Genomic DNA, 23632 nt, shown 5'->3' with positions numbered 1-23632 from the left:
TATAGTTTACGGGCCGCCGCGAGATTGTTCAGAAATGTGTGGTACGACCCCAATCCACTATCTTCAATCCGCAATCCTAAGGCGACGACCTCACAAGGACCTTGCTCTGCGGCTGTACAAGGTGCTCTGTTATTCCTCCTCTGCTAGTGCCCACAGTTTGATAGTGGCTGCCTTCTTATAATCATTCACTATTGTTCAATGTTCCTTAGATTATTTTAATTGTTATGGATTGTTATGGATTGTTGTTGTCATAGATGTGGTCTGCTGCACTCAGTGCTTTAATTCTCAGCTGTGCTGCACTGCTTACAGCACCAACGCTGCTTTGCACCCCCCCAACTGCCCTAACACCCCCGAGGCTTTCCCAAAGCCTCCACTCGAACCACTCAAGACCACAGCCCCTCCGGAGGTCCTCTGACTCACAGCTGCACCCAGGTCCGACCGCCCTGAGAAAGGAGAGAGAGGAGTGGTGCCCGTATTCCCACTCGAGTCAGTAAGGCCCCTGCTTGGGGGGCTATGGGGCTGTGACGAAACGGCTAAGGGTGGCGGCCAAGGGTGGCGGCAAGGCGACAAAAGTGGTGAAGTGGCGGCTTCTGCGGGGGCCCCCTATTTGCGAACGAGAGCTCTTGGCCGCTCCTGCCAGAAGAGCTCCCACCGCACTGGGGAGGCCACCCGCTACCCGCCGCACCAGAAAGCTCACCTGTGCAGGTGCAGCAAAGAGGAACAGTCTCGAGGAAATCTTGACGCCGGTGCCGCACCGGTACCGTCACCGTAGTCTCTCCCTGTGCCGTCCGCGGCTATGTTATCCCTGCCGCAACTGAAGTCAGCCCAGTTCACTCAGCGGCGGCCGCGTCCTCTCCTTGTCCACGGCGGCAGAGTCCCGTTTCCTCGCAAGGCCTCCTGGCGGCTCGGCTCGGCTCATCGGCCAAACTGCTGCACTCTGCCTCCCGGCCTCTCAGTTGCTCAATTGCTCCTCTTCTTTATTATATCATTTGGTTTCCCCTGGAGACAACTGTGTATTGTGCTTTCTTACCTGTTTTACATTTGAAGTATTGTGTGTATTGTGTTTATATCTCCGGGTAGGAGATATACCAAGGTGTTAGTGAGTGTTTACAAATAAATATGACTATTTTTATAACTATGCTGTGTGGTTCTTTTTCATTTAACATAAAACTATATGATTAGTTCTGGTAAAACAAGCTGCATAACACTCCTTCTGGACTAATGCTGAAGGCTCCTCTCCACAGCTACCACTTAGACAGTATTCTATGCTTGTCTAAGACTACTAAAACCACCATAGGGGTTGCCGGGATTGGTGCAAGGTGCTGCACTTAAATATTTATTTATTTAAAATATTTTATTTAAAATTTTATATAGCGCGTAGTCACCCTCGGGCATCCCAGCGCTTGTCCAGACCCCACCAATTAACCCCTATGTGTGCACCATATACTAAGTCGGCATCCTACACACACTTTAAACATTTGCACAAGGGGGGGAGCTCTCTTGTTGTGCTTTTTATTGGACCTGGACACTGGTGGGACTGGATGCAGCAGCCATAGGCAACTGGAAGGACAAACCGACTGATGCGCACAGGGACTAAGAACTCTGACTACAGTTGACCTCAGAACCAGCAGGTCTTTCCCTAGGACCATGGAGGCTGGTCCCTTTACACCCTTTAAGAATAGAGGGGAAAGAACTGGACTCCTGCTCCTTGGTACCAAGGAGGAGAGAAGCACAAGAAGAGAAAGATGGGGAAAGTCAGAGACAGTCAAAAGAAGCTGGAGCAACTGGCCACTACAGCTGTGGGGGCTCTTTGCTGATCACCTCCAGGTGGCCACAGACTGTATTGCTCATTTCCCCACTGCGGTGTGGGGACCCTGAGTTGGCCACTGAAAACGGCACTGTTTTCAGCCAGGGGGATCACCCATATACTGCTATGGTGAGACGCTAACGCTCTTGGACTCCCTCCGAAACTCACTTGGCATTGAGTGCCTCCAACCCCGCCCTCCTATGCCACAGCACTACCTCTGGGGACTCCTGTGCACTTCTCTGTGGGACACTACTCTGCCTCCTGCCACCCAATCCCTCTCCTAGGGGACCCTGACTATGAGGAGGACTATTCGCACTATAAACTCAGGCGTGTGCTGTCCTTGAATGGTCTAATGTCCCCAGATTCCTCTACCATGGACTTACCCTTGGAAGCCAAACCAGATGCCATTTTTGCCACCATAGGGTTTACCAAAGACTTGCTCGAGCCCAAGATTGATACGCCTGTGGTGGACCGCGAGCTTCTGCTGATGATCACTGGAAAATAGCAGACACAATCAAACAAGTGGAGTCTGGTCTGGTGGACCTGGTCCACGGTGTTAAAGAACACTCCGTGGTGTTGGGAGACCTGACGTCCAGAGTTCAGAAACTGGAGGTCAGGATAGATGACCCTGTGGGTAGTGAGACTGCTGGAGTGGAATGCATGCTTGTCGAGGATCTCCTCACTTGAGGACTGGCTGCAGTAGGTGGTCACTTCGGAGAGGCTTTCCAAACATCATGCCTTTGAGTAGGTACACTCAGTTCTGGTGTATACTCTTTATCTGGGGACTGCCCCCCTCCCAGTGGTGCCACGACTGTTGCACTATCGTGACTACATTTTGAAGCAGGTGTACACATCTAGTCCTTCCCGAACTTGACACCACTGTTGCAATGCCAACAAGCCTCCTTCCTATGCACCAAATAGAGACTGTGGGAGATAAGTGATACATTTGTCTTGTTGTCCAATGTGAAACTCTGCATCCAGGAGGATAGTATATCTTGTTTTTTCACCACCACAGAGGAGGTTTGGCACTGGATTGACTCTTATTACAAAACTGCATGAACCTACCTCTTCTCACCCTCAGGGCCCCAACATCTGCAAGTGACAGTGGGCGGGAACCCAGTGTGGTGGTCGTTCTACCCAGCAATAGATTTAGGGTGTCAGGATTCTTTGCTCATCTCTGCTGTTCTGTTTTTTTCCTGGAGAGAACTTAGAGACCCGACGTGCTGAATGTGAAAATAACACACAGAGTCGGCAGATACCGTATTTTCACTTGAAAAGGACGGCGAGCATCCCGTGCAGGGACCTGCAGCGATTAATAATTATGATATACTCCCGATTTTACAAAGAGGTTTTCGAGTCCCATTGATGCTTCTTGGTGACCACGCACTTATGGGAATATTAGATCTATAATCACCCTTGTCCTGAGGAGACCAAGATTCCTGGAGGCTGAAACGCGTCCGCGTCGACACGCCATTTTTCGACAAGAGGAGTCAGTTTGATACGTTGTACTTATATGAACATGTTTTGTTGACCACAATCTAAACTTTTTATTCACAAATCTGTAGAATTGATTGTGTTGGTACACTACTTCCTCTTAGTAGAGCCCCTGAGTAAATAGGGGGGCACTTGATTTGATTTAATAAGTTCTTTGTTGGGTGTAAAAAATTGCCTCTATATAATAGAGTGTGTTTTTCCTGTGTTTTTTTGTACTTGAGAATGTGTATATAGACCATTTCTTTTGAGATATATGTATATATGTGCATTTGACATGATATAATGTAAATAAAAGAAAAAAACTGTTTACTTCTAAACATGGATTACTACAAATAAAATTAGTAATCATGACAATGATCATGCATGTGTTCCTCTGTATATAAAATATTCTAACAATTAAAATTGTGAATTGGGTTCCCCCAATCAGGAAATTAATATTCCTTGATTTGTAGAGGATCTTTGGTATTGATCCCTCTCAACGGCTACTTCTGTTTGAAAGCTGCCTTTCCTGGTGGCCTGTTTAAGGGCCCTGATCCTATATTCTGCAATCTCCCTCCATGCGACCATGGACCCGCAGTCAAGTGCTGCAGTACCTAGCGGTTCCTGGTTGATTCCACTCTTCAATTGTTTGGACAACACACCCAGTATGACAGTTCTTGATGACAATAGTTGGGGGTTGTTTATTTTCTCACTTGTTGTTGCATGCTGGGACTTTTTGTGGACCCACCTGGTCTTCTTTGTTCCCCTGGGTGGCTGTGTGTGAGCCCGATGCCATGGACCATGGTACTACCCTATGTGTAGTCCCCCCTCCATTGTGAAAACTCTTAAATGGAATGTCAGGGGGCTTAACTCTCTGAGCAAGAGGTACCAACTCCAGGCATATATCAAGATGAAAAGGGTACTGAAAGGTACACATTGCCTTTCTTCAGGAGACACATTTCACTAGGGCAACCAATGGCGCTCCAGAAACGCTGGAGGGGACAGGTGTCCTACACCTCATTCTCTTCCTTCTTTAGCAAAGTACTTCTTAGGATTTAGTTGTGGCCCCTTTTCTACCACAATTCGAGGCTATTAACTCAGAGGGTAGATTTCTTGTTGTGGGGGCAAACTAGAGGGTAGGGACCTTGCAGTCCTCAATTTATATGACGCCCACCTTGATCAGAATATTTATTTTCTTCCTTGCCACACACATTGCCAAGATCTCCCATATCCCCCTGGCTCTTGGGAGTGACTTCAACTGCATTACTGGCATGGATCCAGATAGATCCCACCCCCTCTGCTGTCCTACTCCATACATTCTGCATTTAATGTTTTCTGCAAGTGGATGTATGATGGGCTTTGAAAAAGTGTGGTGTCACCATAATTTGACACACAGGGAATACTCCTACTACTCTGGTATACGTAACTCATACATCTGCCTCAATACATTAATGTGTAACTGATTCTTGCAGGATAGGAAACTCCATCCAGTGGACTTGGCCAAGACACACTCTGACCATAACCCTGTAATGTTGACTCTTGGTTGGGACTCCCCACAGCCACCAATGCCCTCTTAGAAGTTGAATCTGGCTGCTTTGTAGTACCCGGTCTTCTGAGATTCTTTGTCCACTGTTCTCGTAACTAAATCACTGAAAACAATGACACTGAATCCTTGGTTTTGGCCGAGTGGAAAGTACACAAGGTGGTGGTGCGAGGGACATTGTATATCCACATATGTAGGGGTACAAACTCAACTGCTATCTGAGATAGTGGAGCAAGAGAAATTGTTGGATACTTTCAATATATTGGGCCCACGCACCACACTGCTTGGCAACAGGCTTGCACTGAGAAGGAGAAGCTCCTGTACTCATTAAGGAACGTAAAGCTTATGACTATGGACAATATCTCATTAAGACTCACAGTGAGCAAGAAAAAGCTGGGTGCCTTCACACCTGGCTAGTGAATCCCACCAGGTCCCAGTCACAGGTCCTTCCATTACTCATCCCCGCAGGTCATGTCATGTATACACAAATCAAGTTTAATGCCACATTCAAAGATGACAATGCCTCCCTCCACAATGGCACCCAGGGCTCTGGCACTCAAACAATATATAGCTACGTGATCGACGCCATGATGTGCCACTTGAATTGGGCAACACTGCCACAGTGGGCGGCCCTGTCCAGGTGCAGGAAGTACAAGGAGCAGGCCAGGGGTAAAGTAACCAGGTCTAATGGGTTAATCCATATGTTAACCTATCATTTGTTGATCTCCTCGCCCTTCTTCTCACCAAGGTCCACAATACCTAAAGGGATCAGGGATCCTTGCCTCCCACCATGCGTTAGGTTTTGATTGCCACGCTCTTAAAAACTTCCTTTTCAACCCTTGTTGATCTTAAATGTAGATTACAAGATCCTCATTAAAATATTGACTCACCGCCTGCTACCAAACATTCCTGAGTGGATACACCCGGATCAATCAGAGTTTATACCATTGTGGAGTACAGTCCACATTAGTTAGTGCACATGCTGGCTTCCCCTCAGGTAGAGTGCCCCAAGGCTATGGCACTGCCTATTGATATTGAGAAGGCCTTTGATTCCTTCCGCTTGGGATTTCCGTTGTACCACAATGACCAGTATGAATATGGGGTGGGTCTTTCTGACTTAGACCTGGCTGCTTTAAAGCACCCCAACTGCGAGGGTCCAAACAGTTGTCAGAATCCCCACGCTATTGCACTATTGAAAGGGACACACATCACGGTTGCCCCTTGCCTCCACTGCTTTTTGCGGTGGAATCCCTTCCACTAACTATTAGGGAAGGGTAGAGTTAGTCGGGCCTTGACTTGAGGGTTTCATCCTCTACATCTCATTGTGTGAATACGACAGGTCACTGTTCTTGCATGAGGAGGTGGAGACCTGACTGAAAAAAAGTACAGAACAATCATTTGAGGAACTCTTTGATTATTCTAGAAAACCATAATGGTGGAGAAGAAAGACATCTGCTAAAATGGGAAATAGCTGCCCAATGGACTTTTCTGGAATTATGCGCTAAACCTGACTGCGCCAAATGTTGGCAGCAGAGACAAAACATATTCCACTTGAGGCAGTATTTTGTGTTTGTACTGTCAGCCGGGCCCTGGCTAAGATTTTTCAACACTCCCTTGGTATGTTCAAATGTCGAAACTCTTGGCACTCAGGAGCCATGCCTTAAAGTGGAGGTGCCTGGGATCCGGGTGAGGAATTTGTCCTTGTTTTATTGTCAGATGATTGGGGAGAAATGTAAGTTGGATGTGTCGATCCTGGGATCAGAGAAGTAATTCTGTGTACCCGTGTTGAAGTGGCCAGGCGGGAGCAATGAGAATCTGTTTGCAGGGCTCTGCATTCATCTTCCTGATGACTCTTGGAAGGAGAGCAATTGGCATTACATGGGATCCTGCATCCAACATTAAAGTTGGTGTCTGGGCAGGATTCCAACATGTTTGATACCAACATGACCGGTTTTGGTGCAGTCATTATATTGTTGAACATCTCGTAATTGATTTGATGCCCACTATGAGCCAGATGTTTCAAGCAGTTTTACTCATTCTGTATCCATAGGAAAATGTGTTCGGATATCTTCCCCTACATGTATTAAATTGTTTCCCGCATTTCCAAACCTTGGAAAATTGACTCTGGGGTATGTAGGTGGTGTTCTGCTCATGCAGGGCACCCTCACACTTCTAAACAAGCACCCTGCCTTCAGGATTGAAAGGCCTGCCATATGAGTGATGTACAGGTTTTAAGTGCAGTGACCTCAGATATAGGGACACATATCTGTTGCAAGTGGTGCTAGCACCAGCTTACACAGGCTTCAATGGCAGGCCGATAGTCACAATTTGAGTTGCCTTTCCTAGGTGGCATAATACATCCTGCAGCCCAATGGTAGTATCGGTGTCCATCTTAAAGGTTTTGAGGGCCTCCTCTACATAATTTCCAGAGAGGGCCTCTTCGCATAAGGGAGGTCCAAGATCTTTTTTTTAACTACCTGACGGAATGAGTTGGCTTTGAGCCACACTTGTCACCTACGAACTGCCACACCTGTCAAGTGTCTGTACCTTGTGATGGCAACAACCATGTCTGAATCTATAATCTCACTAGATGCTATTTCTCCCTCAATCAAGAGCTTTTTAACCTCTTCGTTAGCATCCATAAGAAGCTGGTTGATGTAAGAGGCAATGTCCGACCATATATGGTGGTTATACCCACACTGATAGCTCTGACACGGCACAAAACGGGTTCCCAGTGGAATCTAGGTGCCTTCCATCATTTTTCGGAGGAGCATAAAAGAGGTGCCGAAGGATTTCTTGAGCAGCGTTGAGCATCTTGCATGGCCACTGAGTCTGGCTTAGGGAGCCCTGTGAGACACACTGGCGTATCATCTAAAGTTTTGAATTTCTTGTCATGGAGTGGAAGTATAGCTGATAAAGAAGCCGGGGTCTTCATGATCTTAATGCCTTCTTCCCAGATGTAGTCTATTATGGGTATGGCACTGACGGATTTATGGGAGGGTTCCTTAAAATCATATAGAAAACAGTCAGACTGTTTAGAAGGCATTATTAAAGGGAATCTCTTTGCTGGACGCTCCAACAGATTATGGAATCATCCTATATCCTCTAAAGGGAAATCTACCCAAGGCAGTGTTGATGATGCAGGAGGCGACATCATATAATTGTTACATTCTGTGGCAATGTCACAAAGCTCCCCTTCCTCTCTCCCTTCGTCTGAATAGATCGCAGTGGAATTGACTGTGGAGCATTCAGGACTCAATGTATTGTTGGAGTAGTTCTCTGCACTGGAGATCCAACTGGTGGAGACGGAACACTGTTTTTTAACCAACCTTTTTTGACTGCTCTACTCTTTATTCCTCTGTTGTTGTCCCTGAAATTCCTGGACACTTCTACACTTACCAGAGGTTGCCTCAGGCGAGGCAGGCACAAAGCACGTCATATGACTACCCGATGATTACGCCATGACGCTAGATAAGGGGCGGACAAAAAGATACACCGCATCGTCTAAATCAAAGCGTCCATGAGGGTTTTCAAATATAACCAACGGTTATGGTAGATACCATTGTCCATTCCCACTTTTGATTGCCATAGGAGACGGAAGTTTAGCAGCAGGCACTGAAGTTGGTAAGTGCCGGCAGTAATCCTCTAACAAACATTGGAGAGCCGAGAGTAAGGCTGATGGCATCATCACCACCTCTTTGATATTGCTGATGTCATGGCTCAGGTTGAGCATAATAAGTCTGCTATAGCCATAGTATTCATGCTTATCCTAATCATCATCGTCAAGCTGACACTTAACGTGCAAGTCAGACAGACTAGAGGCATCCCCAAAAGGACCTTCCCTTTTGGAATCTTCTGCTTCTAGGAGATGAATGGGCCGAAGAGGAATGATTTTACTGGGGGACGTATGTTCTGGGGCAGTCACAATAGTTTTGCATTTATTTGTCTTGTTTTCCAGCAGGTGCATCAGTTTTTGTTGTCAGGCATTTGGCCGTTGACGGTGATTTTGGCAGCAACTGGGCCTTTGTTGATGGATGGGCTTCCGCTGATGGTTGTGTCATTGGCAATAGAGGTGGACTCGGAAACAACATCATAGCCTCTGGTGATACAGACATCTTTGTTGACGACGTGTCTTTGTTGATGACGATGTGTTAGTTGTCGACGATGTCTTCGTTGACAATGGCTTCTCAATTGATGATAATGTGCTTAACAATCGTGGCTACTCCGTGAAACGGCAATTCTTCGACGACGACATGTAATTTGTCCATGGCATAGAGTCTACAGGCTTTGATCAAGATGACAGTGGAATCGTGCACAAAATCGGGGTCTGACTCGATGATGAGAGAGATGTCATCGATACAGGAAGCAGTCAAGAATGTAGTCTTTTTTTTTTTTTTTTTTTTTAAGTCTTTATTCGATTGTAAACATACAATCATAAAAGTACATTTCGTAAATACACATTTTAAAAACAATTCCAAACAGTACATTTCATATGGCAAATAAAGGCCACAGTATACAGTACAAAAAAGAGAAGGTACAGCGGGTGCTATGAGCATGAGCAGTGTAAGGTTAAAAAAATAAATTACTATATTAGTTAAAAGACACCTAAAATATTCGCAGCGTAATTATCCGTCCATACTTTTCCTAAAACAGATAGCTTTTTTTAAAAAGTTACAGACAAATAAGGTACATTCACAATTCAGTAGTTGTAGTTAATAAAGTGCAGGCTTAATTTGTAAAAAATTCAGTTTTTTTAGACATGGTTTAAGGTATAAGTTCCGTGGGATTGAGTAGTAAGGGCAGATAAAAAGAAAGTGTGCCAGATCTTGAGGAGACTTACTGTCGCAGCCACAAGCTGGCAACACTTCTCCCCGTTGTGCCCCACTTGGTACCGCCAGTAGAAGATGATATAAATCAAAACGGAACCTTATTAACAGAAACCGTTCATAGCTGGTCATAGGCCATGTCAGATAAGGCTCCATTTGTGGGCAGGTTTTGAGTAATAAGTGTTTCCTGACACTGCCCTTCTGTATCTCCACCTCTTCTCTGTCGGTACATCTTGCCAATAGTGTGGCGTTTTTTACTAAGGCAACATCAGGTTTTGTAATTAGGTTAGGGGCATAAAACAGATCAGAACGGCCTATTGCCGACAGACAATCCCTTATATATTTCACCCACGGAATTTTAAGCCTACCGTCTAGGGAAAGGACATCTTTCAACAAGGCATGTGTAAGCGGAATGTCGGTGTTAAGCCAACAGTTCAGCCAACACAAAACCGGGTTGACTGCTATTCTATCACTCAAATATGGAACCCCCAACTCCTCGTGTACGGAGTAAGTCCCAGTACCCCTTGGCAACCTCAATATCTTTTTCAGGACGTTGTTTTCTGCGACCTCTAGGTCTTTTATCCTACAATAGCCCCAGAGCTCGCTACCATAACAGGCAACAGCAACGCTTTTTGCCTGATAAAGTTTGAGCAATGCGGCCATGGGGCAATTGCCAATTTTTCTCCCAAAGCCAAGGATAGCCGCGTTTACCCTTGTTACTTCGCCCTTCTTTTTGGATATTGCGGGGCCCCACGTTAATTTATGGTCTAAGAGGACCCCAAGATATGAGAAGGAATTGGTTAAAGGGATTTTCTCCCCATTTATACTAAAGGAGTCAGTTTTCCGGGTGCCCTTTCCTGTTTTCATGACGTAGGACTTGGAATTATTTATGCCAAGGCCACGTGACTCCATGAACTTAAAGAAGGAATTTAATAATTTTTGGAGACCGATTGGTGTCCTAGATATAAGTACTGCATCGTCTGCATAAAGAAGCACAGGCACCCCCTTGTGTTCGACACGGGGGTAGTCTGCATCTGTGTTTAAAAGAAATTCCTCCAGTTCGTTTATGTACATGTTAAAGAGGAATGGGGCCAGAATACAGCCCTGTCGGACTCTCGATTTATTCTAAAATCGTCCGTTACTTTAAGGTCTTGAGTGTAACGGACGTTAGCTTTAGTATCCGAGTGCAAGTCGGCTAGGAAGTTGACAAGATTCCTCTCTACTCCCATTCTCAACAAAGTGGCCCATAGTAAGCTTCTGTCCACACAATCAAAGGCGGACGACAGGTCCATAAATGCCATATAGACGGTACCTTGTCTAGCCAGGGTATATTTACTTAGAATCAAATATAGGTTCAGACATTGCGTTATGGTCGAATGGCCCGGCCTGAACCCATATTGTATGGGAGATAAGATACTATTGTCTTTTGCCCATGTGGATAGCCTGTTAAGTATTACCCCCCCTACCACTTTAACTACTGAATTTATTAAGGATATCGGCCTGTAACATAATGGACTGCTGCGATCGCCCTTTTTAAAAACGGGGACTATGGTCGATAGGCCCCACGTTTTTGGGCACCCCGTTGTGGCAGCTGCGTTTATTACTGCCGTGAGGACGGGAGCCCAAAAAGAGATACTAGACTTAAACAGGTCCGGAGGTAAACCATCCGGGCCCGGAGCCTTGTTACTGGTTAGACCCTGGATCCCCCTTACAACCTCGTTTACTGTAAAGCATAATTGGTTTGCAGGTGATATTAAAAAGGCGTTTTCTGCCCTATGCTCATTACTTTTAAAAATTGTACTGAAGTGAGATACCCACTCTCCTTCTGAGATGCTTGTACCTAAAACTGTGTCGTTTGGGTTATCAAACAATGGTTTGTTGATAATTTGCCAGAACTTACTACTATTCCCCAATACTGTAGGGTCAAGGAGAGATTCTATGGTATTAGCCTTAATTTCCTTTTTTCTTACGGCTAATGCTTTCCTATAGGACACACAAAGGCTTTTTATCAAGTCAGGATGTCTAGGTTTAGTTTTTAAAGCATTCTTCATATCTCTACTTGCCTTAGAGCAGTTATTGTCAAACCATTTGACCTGCTTACTATTTTGCCCCTTTATTGGTGCTGATAACATTTCACCTATTTTAGAGACCATACCCGCAAACCCGGACAAAATGTTCATAGGGGATGAATCAAGAGATGAGCATGCTATCAGCTCCTCCTCACATGCACTGTTTATATTAAGATATAAACTGTCTTGATTTATCATTGTCCATTTGATACGGCGTCTACTGTTTATACAACTCAGCGTACCACGATCAATACCAGGCGGTCGTTTGGTGAACAAAGACCCACCCATGCCAATAGATAGGGGGTTATGATCACTGTATACACTGAGGAGAATGGTAAATTGCAGGACCCGTTGTACAAGATCTGAGGATAGAAGTATGTGATCTATAAAGGATCCCTGACCATGTCCTTTAAAAGTCGGAATATCAAAGATTTTTGTGTCAGGAACCATAGACATAGCTACTGTTAGATTATTCCTGTTTACTAAGTCATTCAGGCTCTTACCACCCCTAGTATGAGAAAAATGAAAGCCTTCGACACTATTACATCCCAAGGAGCCCATTGGGGTAAAACCTGGGTTACCACAAGGGTGAACGTTAAAGTCACCTGCTATCAGCAGGTTCCGGGATGTAGTATGTGTGTTTTTTCTCAATAGATCTGTTAGCGATGTAATGTCACAGCCACCAGAACAACTAGCATTATAGAAATTGACCAGAGTCAGGGCTTTCTTGCCATTTTTTAGATCAAGCATCTGAATGTTTGAATTATCAGTATGATATACACTGATATTGCAGAGTAATCCCAGATTTATAAAGGTGGCCAATCCCCCCTTTGCTCTGCCCCTGGTCGAGGCAACCGCTGGAGTGATGAAGCTTAAGTACCCTTCTATATGGGTGTTTCTATCCTCCGACCACGTCTCTTGAAGACATACAATGGAATTTTTTTTAATAAATGATAACCAGGCTAGGTCACATAACTTGTCGGCCAAGCCAGCTATATTCCATGAAATTAGATTCACGCAGTCGGCTAATGCTGGACATGTGAGACTTTCACTGATAAATGGTACAGGAGTTGGGGTTGGTGTTTCAGAGAGTGTGATCCCCGTGTCCGCAGTGCTTGCTACGACCGATACTAAGGGCTCTTGAATCAGAGCATGAACCTCATACAAGACAAAAGAGTTGGAATCTGCGGGTGAAAGGGCCAAAGGTACAAATGATGTGATAGGAAGGTCGTCATGGCAATTTTTCTTGCATGTATCCTTGGTAACATCACTTACAAGAGCACCATTATTAAACACAATAGCAGGTAAAGATGGTGGAGACACTGCATTAAACCTATAAGGCATTGCAGATAAAACAGCGGGTAAACCACCATTCATGTCAACATATGTTACAGCAGTATGTGTTTCAGTTTCATCACAACTGGTACCCTTCTCTTCCTGTGACGTTGTATCACAGTGAACAATTTCACCCTCCCAAACTCCCTCTATGCGCTTTAAACATCAATCGCATTCCTCAAGACCACTAAAGGCCTCGAATCTGTTATAAAGCTCTAGGGGAGTAAATGGCATCAGGTGTGACATGCTACCCTTTGCATCTATTTTATGGGTTAATGGTATCATATTCCACCCCTGCATTGCAGGTGGTGGTACTAAATAGGGCATATATGCGGGGTTCAAAGCGGACTCCAAAATTAGTGACTGGGAGGGAAAATGGGTGCTGTTAATTGGGTTTTGAGGGGGAAGTACAACAGATCTGGGGTAAAAGTACGTCAAGGGACGTGGTACAATACAACTATTCTCATTGGCAAAAGGCCAATTCAGTATATGTTGTACTGCTTTTATATCCCTAAAGTTTATGACCACGATGTCTCCCCCTATATCCTTTACTCTGCCCCCCAGCCAGGGCATGCGCCGGACATGAACTATTTCCCCATATACCAGGTTGGGTTTGGGTCTGTACAACGAAAGCCAGTGCGTTATTTTGTTTTTTAGTTGGAAAAATCTCTCTCTTTTTCCTTTCGTCAGCTCTGGGACCCCAGTAAGTACAACCACGTACGGCAACGCTTCTGGTGGAAGTTCCATAGGTGGTATCCTATTTTGTTCGCCACTCCCCCGGATGATCACATTCCCAACAGATCTCGGGTGTCTGTCCGTAAGGGTGCTAGATTCTCTAGTCAGGGCATTAACTGTAGTGGCAACGTTACTCTCTGTAGCTGCAACAGTTGATCTTCCCTGGGCCAGTAACGGTTCTATTGGCAGAGATTTATTTGAGCTGATGCCGTCAGGTATTATCGTGGGCGCATGCAGCCAGATAGGGGCAGCTGGGGGTGCTACAACCGCCTGGGTATTAATGTTAAGAGGTACCAGAGTTGTAGGGACGACAACATTTTTATTGGGAGGGTGCGTTAGTGTGGCAACTTTTTGTTGTTGCACTTTTGTAGGCCCTTCTGACTGGACAGGATTCCCTAACTTGGTCAGATCCTCCTCTATTTTACCCAACCTTAGCTCCAACCCTTTAAACCTTTCAGCCAATGCAAGTGTGTAAGTGCGTACGATCAACTTAATATTGTCCAAAAGAGACTTAAAAGAGGCTGGTTGTAAGTCATTTTCCAATTGGGTGTAGGCAATATCTGGTTCTGTGGTTGCTTGAGGTGGAGTTTTTGGAGGCAAAGAAACGGCCACTATTGCTTGTTGAGTGGCGGGGCCTCCCAAGGACGTTATAGAGTCAATCTTTGCTTTATTGCCGAACTCTGAATGGCTTAGTTTGGGCTTATTTACTAATGTTGTTTTCCGTCTCCTTTTAGGCGGTGGGGGGCCAATTATTTTGAGAGACAATGGCCGCAAACATTTTCCTCTCACAACTTTGCCAGTTCTGATTGTAGGTGAAATCAAGTTCTTAGGGGTGTTATTGAGGCCATTCGACACAGGTAGTGAGTCTTGTTGACTTAAAGTGGGTGACACTACTGGGGCTAGACAGTCTTGAAGGAGCAAGGGCACGCTGGGTGTTAGTATTGAGTTGTCTGCAGAGCTAATAATCAGATCGTCATCCAGAGTAACGGACATTATAGGTTCCGAGAAAGTTCTGTTTTTTATACGTTCTATTGAACGACGACGGTCTGCCCTCCTCTCTGCTAACAGCAGCTCCTTATTACCCTCAGGGGCTGGTTTCAAGAAGTAATCATCCAAAGTACGGTTTGACGTGGCCACATTTTTATCTGCTCCCACTAAGACAGGACTAGTAGCAGCGGTTGCCATCATGAGTTCAATAGAAAAAAACGGGAACAATAAAAAAGTAGAGGGCAACTTACGGGGATCAGAAACCAGGACCTCTGGCCCAGCCCGGCCTCCTCTGGCCGATGAGGGCCGTAGAGGGCCCGCCCTTTGCCCGGGCTTAGCCCGCGCGCGTCCCGCGACGCGGGACCTCTCTCCCAGATTTAAAGCGCCGGCTGGCGCGCAATCCTTAGGTGGGCGGGACAGGTGAAATCAGCCGCAGGGAGTGGTGGGGCTTGTGGTCTCCCCCCTCGGCGGCCGCGCACGCAGATGGAAGTGCAACGGCAGCGGGGGAGACCTGGACGGGACTGCCAGCTGTTGTCGGCACCCCTCGTCACCTTGTAGCCCCCACGGGAACACCAGCAGAACGGCAGCAAATGACCCGGTATGTACAGCAAATAGGGAAGGTTCCGACAGTAATCCTTGATAAGAGGCACCCGCTCCTCAGCACCTCTCTCCCAGATTTAAAGCGCCGGCTGGCGCGCAATCCTTAGGTGGGCGGGACAGGTGAAATCAGCCGCAGGGAGTGGTGGGGCTTGTGGTCTCCCCCCTCGGCGGCCGCGCACGCAGATGGAAGGGCAACGGCAGCGGGGGAGACCTGGACGGGACTGCCAGCTGTTGTCGGCACCCCTCGTCACCTTGTAGCCCCCACGGGAACACCAGCAGAACGGCAGCAAATGACCCGGTATGTACAGCAAATAGGGAAGGTTCCGACAGTAATCCTTGATAAGAGGCACCCCTCTTATCAAGGATTGTTGACATCTGTGAAGTTCAGCCTTTAATTGTCGGCGGCGTGGACAAATTATTTATAGTGTTTAAGAAACTTTATTGGTCAATACCAAACAAAAGTTTTAGCCTACGCGGACGATATAGCCGTTCTCACTCCTGATCCTTCAGAGGCAATTACTACTATTGAAAATTTGACTACTGAATACGGTAAATTTTCAGGGTATTCACTTAATAAGGGGAAAACTTTAATTGTCTGTACCAACAATATAGTCTGTTTGGACTCTAGGGTCGTGAATAAAGCTACATACTTGGGAATTCTGATTACTCCAGATATTAAAAAAATAATCAATTTAAACTTTGACCCACTTTTTGATAGAATTAAAAAAGATCTTGATCGAGTGAACTGCCTGTATCTTACAATTATAGGCAGAGCTAATTTTTTGAAAATGAATGTCTTACCTAGGTTTCTTTATTTGTTCCGTGCCATTCCATTAGCTATTGAGGATAGGATTTTAAAATTGTTAAACTCACTTATGTCTAAATTCATCTGGCAAAATGGCAAGATTAGGAGGTCACACAAATTGTTGTCTTTACCTTTACACAGAGGAGGACTAGCTATTCCTAACACTACCCTTTATCATTGGGCTGCTTTTACACAGATCTTCGCTCCCCTGATCAATCCTAAATGCCTAATTGACAACAACGTTTTCACTACAATCCCATCTATTTATGAGCTTATCATGGGGAGTAATGCTGCAGGGTTGTTCCTGCGGTACACCGACTCCGCTTACTATAGAAATTATCGCTGCTTTACAACCATAACCGATGCTCTTAAAGTCTGGAAAAAGATTCTCAGACACATGCATATTAGTAATATCATCAGATATACACCCTTGTGGCATTCGGCTCTCACTTCCAATAGCGGTTTTGATTCCACAGCAAGAAAATGGAAACTCCTGGGTATTCAAACAGTTCACGATTTTCTGTTTAAAGGATATGAAACTACCTTTCTGGACCTAAAATTAAAATATAATCTGCCAAACGGAGATTTCCTCAAGTACGCTCAGCTGTTTGCTAAGCTTAAAGCCAATATTTCAACTGTGGACTTAGCAAACAATGAGCTATTCGACCTAGTGAGCAGATCTAACATAAGAATTGGCACCCTGTATGATACCTTTATGCTCAAAATCCCGGACGACCTCGAGAAAATCGAAGCTAATTGGGCAGCGAAGCTCGAGAATCCCGATGTCGACTTGTATAAATGTATTGAACTTTCTAATTGTCTTCTTATGTCTAGCAACCTTAAAGCCCAGTCTTATAAAACCTTGTTTAATTTGTATTACACCCCGGCTAAACTATACATGTGGGGGAAAAGAGAAAATGACCTCTGTCCTAGATGTGCAGGTGGATCTGCAGATAGTATACATATGTTCAGTAGCTGTTGTAAGCTCGATTTAGTAAAAAGTATGATTTCAGACTATTGGTTGACAATATTTGGCCACAGACTGCCTGAATCTGATTGTTTATATTTAATGGGCTACGACGGGTCCCTTAATTTCTCTAGGAGTGAGAAAAGGCTTGTCTTTATTGGTACGGCTATATTAAGAATAATTATATCCGCCTGCTGGAAAGATACTGCTCCTCCTAGCTTCCAAATGTGGCTAGCTCGTCTCCTAGCTGTATGTAATTATGACACATCGATCTATGCTACTAGGGGATTGAAAGCTAGGAAATTCGGCGCGGATATTTGGAGCCCTGTATTACGCTGGAGGGAAGGTATCAATTCAACTTTTAGTGGTAGCCATTAATGTTCCTTTTCCCTTTTGACTTTTTAGTTTCTTATGTCATGCCATACCGATACTGGTTACTTATGTCTATTTCTACTTTATTTTTTCTTCTTTCTTTTTGTGGTTTGTTGGCTGAAAAATCATGTACTGTATCTAATTTCTGGTTCTGGTTTAAATAAAAAAAAAATAAAAAAAAAACGAAACTTTATTAAAATAGTTAAGAACAAAAGTCCAACAGTACTGCAATCGTTATAATAAAAAAGCAAAAACTAACGAGCAGAATAAAGATCATAAAGGGATAGAAGCGAATAAGAACAACCCAGTTCAAGCAAACAAAACCAGAAAATGAGAGCATAATGAAAAGTTGCACCTTAATACAAATAGCATTTTACGGTATTTTGAATAAAAGGATAGAGAAAGAAAAGAATAATAGGAAAAAAGGGTTCTTGAGAATTTTGCAGTCTGACCTCTTGTGGGATGAATACAAGCAGTAAATGCATTCTTTGTGTGGGTCTTCTATATATACCCCCTTCTTCATGTAAGTGGCACACTCCCTGAAGAGAGCCTTTTTTGCCTTGTCTGACAAAGCTTAGTCAAACTTGGAGGCAAATAAACAGATGTAAGGGATGGAAATATATAGTTGTCCAAAAGTATATATCATAAATATATATATAAATATATACTTTCCTGAAGAATGAAGTCCAGAAGTCTTTTATCAGAGGTTGAAGATGAGAAATCATGAAGAGACCCTTTGCTGTGACTGTTCATGTGCCCGGTAGCACTGCTGAACAATCTTCCCATAGCATCACTGGTACAGCATCACTGTGTGTGCAGCATCACTATTGCATTGTTGCTTGAGTATAATTTTAGCACTGCTGGAGCAAGATCAATGTTGAACTACAGGCAAAATCTCTCCCAGGAGCTAGTTGTGCAGGATGATTATAGCCCAGGGCCCACAGTATAGCTAATATATTGGTGGTTCACTGTGACTATAGGAAGGTCTAGTACAGTGTGGATTTACAGTTTTGACCAGAGATAAAAAAGGAAATATAACTTTCAGTTTATTTTGATTCCTCTCCAGGATTCATGGATACAAACTATGGATCACACACAGGTAATCATTGTGATTGGCTCCCTTTCTCTGTTATCATTCTCCTGGGGTTACAGTTAATCTGTATAAAATCTGACATTTGGAAGATTCTTCTTCTCGCTTGTTCACCTGGTTCTGATGACATAGGCCTAGTGACAATGTTTTTTGAATGAGCTTTACAATAAAAATAAAATGCATAATTTAGTGTGTACGTGCTTTTGGTCCTAGAGTGAAGGCTTTCTTATTGCTAAACCCTGAGGCGCTCGTCACCGTCACTCAAATTTGGGCACCAGGGGGTATGCCTGGGTTTCACCAAGTCTTGGCATAGACAGCTGGGCATTGCCAGGCTTGGGTTGAGCTCAGTGGATTCCTCAGCTCATTCTGTACTCTGAAGCCTCCCCTACAAGGGATGCTAGGCCTTGTAAATTTTAGATGAACCCCCTACTCAGGTGAAGTGGGAAAAGGGCTGGGGCTACAGACATCAAAGGGGAGGTTAAGGAGATGTGGCAGGTGTGTTCTGACAAACATCTGTTTTCTTGTGTTCCTAAACATCAAACAAGCATTATCTTTTTTGCTTCCAGATACCTCCTTTTCGGCTGTGGTAGTGAGCCTCCTGCTGGTGATGCTGAATCTCTGGTTGATGTGAGGAGGCCTAACCACACTGAAAGCTGGAAATTGACCTGCTACTGACACCTACAATTATCATCATGCAAACTGATGGGGAGGTTCCGGAGTTTGATTCCAATGTTTGTCTTCTACCCAGGAGGATGTGAATAGGAGTATGCTTTATGGTCATTTCTTTTCTATAAGGGTCTGGATTAGGTTAGAAGTATTAACGTGTGTAGGGACATATTTATTTTTGGAAGGAAAGAGAAAAGGCTGTTAGTGGAGGAACACTTAATGCCCACCTATTTGACTTTACCTCGCCAGCTAAATTCATAGATGTCCATAGTCCCCACTGACCTCTCTGTACATTGACAGGGCCCAGCATCACAGTGGTTACTGTACATGTTTCAAAAATAGTGTCCCAAAGCATGAGGTTTTTTTTTGGGGGGGGGAAACCTAATGGCCCACACACCTTGGGACATTTCTCCTATGTTTCATTATTTTTTATTCCTGTCCCTCACCACTAGCTTTTACAAGGCAGCAATGGACAGGAAAAAACACATAATAACACCATTCACCCTCAAAAGGGTAGATGGTGTTATATCATTTGACGCTGCCCACTCTGTCAAGCCGCCAGAGTATATTACATGATTCTGATAGCATAAACCTGGTAGCCTGCCCCAACTCAAAATTGGGAATGTGGACAGAGTTTTTGGCAAAACTCCTCTTTCACCAAGACTCAGTCTTTCAACCTACACAAGGTAGGTTGAAAGATAATTTATACCTGCCTAGGAAAGGGGAAACTTGAGAATCAGTTAAATGGTTATTGAACTTGGTCTATACCTTTCTGCGCATGAAGGAACTTGAGGACCGATGATGTAGTTATTGAACTCCATGTCTGTGCATCGAGGAAAATGAAACCAATGATGTGGATACTGAAATAGAGCTATGGAGATAGCCTACATGATTAAGTTCTATTAAACAGAAGAAGGCCTGTACATTCTGGCGTAGATGAACCCTCCACAGGATGATTGGGAAAACCCTATTTCTTTTTTAGATAACCCTCACCCACCTGGGTTGCCCATGGTAGAATGCTTCATCGTCGGGTTCTTCCCGTTCCACTGCCGACCCACGACCTACGAAGCACACAGGAGCACTGAATAGCATAATAAGATGATGAACGTGAACAGAAGTAGGAGGGGTCTTGTGTAGAAGGTTCAAAATACCTGCCTCATAGGTTGGTGAATCTTTTAAGCTATCCTCTCTAGGGGGTATGATTTAAAAACCAGGAGAAATTGGAATGGCTATGTGATAATGAACCTGCCTTCCTATGGGTCTAGATGTTTCAAGCCTATTCACTAGGCTTTTCGTCAGGACCAAGGAAATTAGCTCCCTGATTCCACCCCTAAGGTAGTGCTCAAATTGCATGTTTAACCTATACAAGACCCCTCCTGCTCCTATTCACTTCCATCATCTTTTCATACTATTCAGTGCTCCCGCGTACTTCGTAGGTCACAGCATGCCCTGTTCCTCACCAGAAGGGTTTTTTCCATCATCCCGTGGAGGGTTAATCTACAACAGAACTGAGAGGCCTTCCTTTGTTTGTTAGAACTTAATCAGTAGGAGGATTGGCCTTTCCTTCAAGTTTAGCTTTTTGATAACCTATATTAGTCTGAGAATGATAGGTTAAAACCAATGATTTGGCTACCGAACTAGACCTATGAAGATAATCGGAGAACAGATAATCTACACATGTGTGAATGAAGGAAGGAGAGACACAATGAAGTAAATGTATGATGATAGTCTACACCTCTATGAAAATCGATCACAGAGAGATGAATAATGTTGTTACTGAACAAGATATAAGCAGGTAGTCTATACCCATCTGCAATGCGAGGGAGTAGACACCAATGATGCTGTTAATGAACTAAACTTATAAAGATAATCAACACCTGTTTGCACATTGAGAAATGGGAGAACCAAGGATGTGTTTATTGAACTAGAAATATGAAGATAGTCTACACCCACCTGCACATGGAGGATGGGGACAACAATTATATGATAATAAACTAAATGTATGAAGATCAGTTACAACCACCTGCAAGAGGAGAAATGTGAGAACTGATGTTATTATTGAAGTAGATGTGTGAAGAAAGTGTACACAAGTCTGTGAATGGAGGCAGAGGAAAATCAATGAAGTGGCATCAAAACAGCACTAGACAGGGAATGGCATCATTGACGTCTCTCTCCAGCCATGGGCGCGGAAAACAGTTCCTTATGTCCATGGTCATTTAAGGATTTGCAGGTTGAAACTACATCTTGGGGTCACCAAATTCTTTAGATAGTACCTCTACATGTATGTACCTTTAAAATAGTGAATCTAGAGTATGTACTAAGTTATACATGTTTACCATCATGATATTCCATTTCTCAACATTTTGGCCGTGATGTTTTTTTGTAGCAGGGTATTTAAATATATGGTAGTGTGACGTTTAACTGTATGTTGTAAGTGTCTCTACTTTGTGTGTTTTCGTTTGATGCTCTAAATGCCTTGGTGGTTGTAGATCTAGTTTTCCCTCTGCATATTACCCAGTATGTGTTGTCAGTGTCTGGGTGCGCATGAATACTGTGTTTGTGTGAATGCCCTATGTGAAGGTCACACATATTGGCTTCATCAGATCCTGTTCTGAACTGTTTTTATTATTCAGGAAACAATATATTTAAGATACGTTTACAGCTTAGCATTTTACACTAGAGTTACTGAGGAAACTAGAACGTCAATACTTATTTAAACATCTGTTGCTAACTCAAAATAATTGCTTCCTTTAATAAAATGAATTTGTATATACAAACATATTGGGCTTTAAGTCAGTACTGTTAATCTATTGGTCTGTTCAACTGTCATTCACATTTTGCTTTTATCAACCACAGCATGCACATTGGGCTACGCTAAGCCCACTTTATTCATTGGCTGTTTTCAGAGTTAGTAAAGACATATTACTTGTGCATGATGTGTACTTCTGTGTTAGAAATAGGGTTTCTGGATGGCTAGGGTTTGCACCTAAGTCAGACAGAACCCATCACTCTAGTCAGGCACAAGTAAGTTACACACCAAAGATAACCTGTGCTCACCCTCTGGTTACTTGGCAAAGGCAAGCAGACATCATCAGAGGCAATGTGTAAAGAGTTGTGCAACACACTCACACAGAAACACAATGTACACACCACAAAAGAGTTCCCACATGGGATTATACAAATTATAGTATATATTATAAATAAATCATAGACGAAAACAACATGACACATAAATCTCTGTATATATTATGGAAATCCTGAAGTAGTACATGTTATCCTGAAAAATGCAAGGATCAAAACAGTATACATTGGTCAGCAGGGCATGAAATGTTGCGGGTTGGTCAAAGTTAGCAAACACATGAATTACCAGTGGTACAGATATCACAAAACCTCACCATAAGCACATCAGCAATAGACAGCCCATGTAGGCAAATGAACACCCCTGCCCCTATTAGCGGGGTTACAGTAATCTTCATGAGCACTGGTGAGGAAGATGGTTTGCTGGCATAAACGTAGGCCGCTGGAGCACCTGTCTGCCTACCACGAGTGATACAGTAATTTTCCTTGGATAACAAAACGGGGCCTCCGTCAAGGTCTCACCCAGGAGAACCACAGTGGTTTCAGTGCCCCCACAAGGAACAGCCCAATGGGCAGATGGGAAAGGAGGAAAGTGCTGCTGCCCTCAAGCACAAGGAGCATCTGCTTAACACACGCCGCAGAGCCCCTTTTGTGATAAGCTAGCCTAGTCTCTTCTGCGGTGGTGACAATTCCTCAGTTATCTCAGGAAGGAGAGCGAGGAAACCCCCTTACCCGAATGTTGGAGGCGGTGATTGGATACCTTCAAGTTAGACTGCACATACATCGGCAGACCTTGGGAGCGGGGCCTGCAGAGTTCAACAAGCCGGTGTTCTTGGGGGAGGGGCTAAACAATGCAGCCCTCTGGCATAGGCCCAAGAAAATCCTGAATGTCTGGGCACAGCGTCAGATCAAAACACAGTGGACAGAACTTCCTCTTCTTGGAGTAAAGAGTGGTTCTAGTAAAACTGGACAAATGAAGGGGGACAAACCCACGCCTTGGAGAGCACTAGCAGTAGGCACTGGTAAAAGTGACAGGCCAAAAGCCAGCACATCCAAATTTAGTGGCAAAGTGGCAATCCCTCTTTCCACCGAGTAAACTGAAAGAAGTAGGGCAACGCAGCAAAGCAGTCGATCTGAATGGTGGTTTCTCATGGTGCAGTATGTAGAGCCAGCAGATGGGGTTCATGCAGTGTCTAAAATTATGGGGTCAGAGCCCCCTCCAATGTCTTTGATTTAGAGGCAACTTCAAGAGAAACACTATAAGTGCACAGCATTCCCT

At 44.3% G+C, this 23632-nt stretch overlaps 1 protein-coding gene across 1 annotated transcript in view; it reads left to right on the top strand.

Annotated features, from left to right (window-relative positions):
• Positions 1 to 22052, top strand: part of LOC144828315 (uromodulin-like) — a 252905-nt gene extending 230853 nt beyond the window's left edge. The window contains exon 7 of the mRNA XM_078686403.1: positions 19176 to 22052. The gene's annotated coding sequence lies outside the window, so the exon portion shown is untranslated. The remainder of the gene's footprint in view (positions 1 to 19175) is intronic.
• Positions 22053 to 23632: the final 1580 nt, after the last annotated feature.

The sequence above is a fragment of the Lissotriton helveticus genome, chromosome 4_1 (genome assembly GCF_964261635.1).
Source record: "Lissotriton helveticus chromosome 4_1, aLisHel1.1, whole genome shotgun sequence".
In the NCBI taxonomy this organism is placed as follows: Eukaryota; Metazoa; Chordata; class Amphibia; order Caudata; family Salamandridae; genus Lissotriton; species Lissotriton helveticus.
This window is presented reverse-complemented; position numbering and strand designations above follow the sequence as displayed.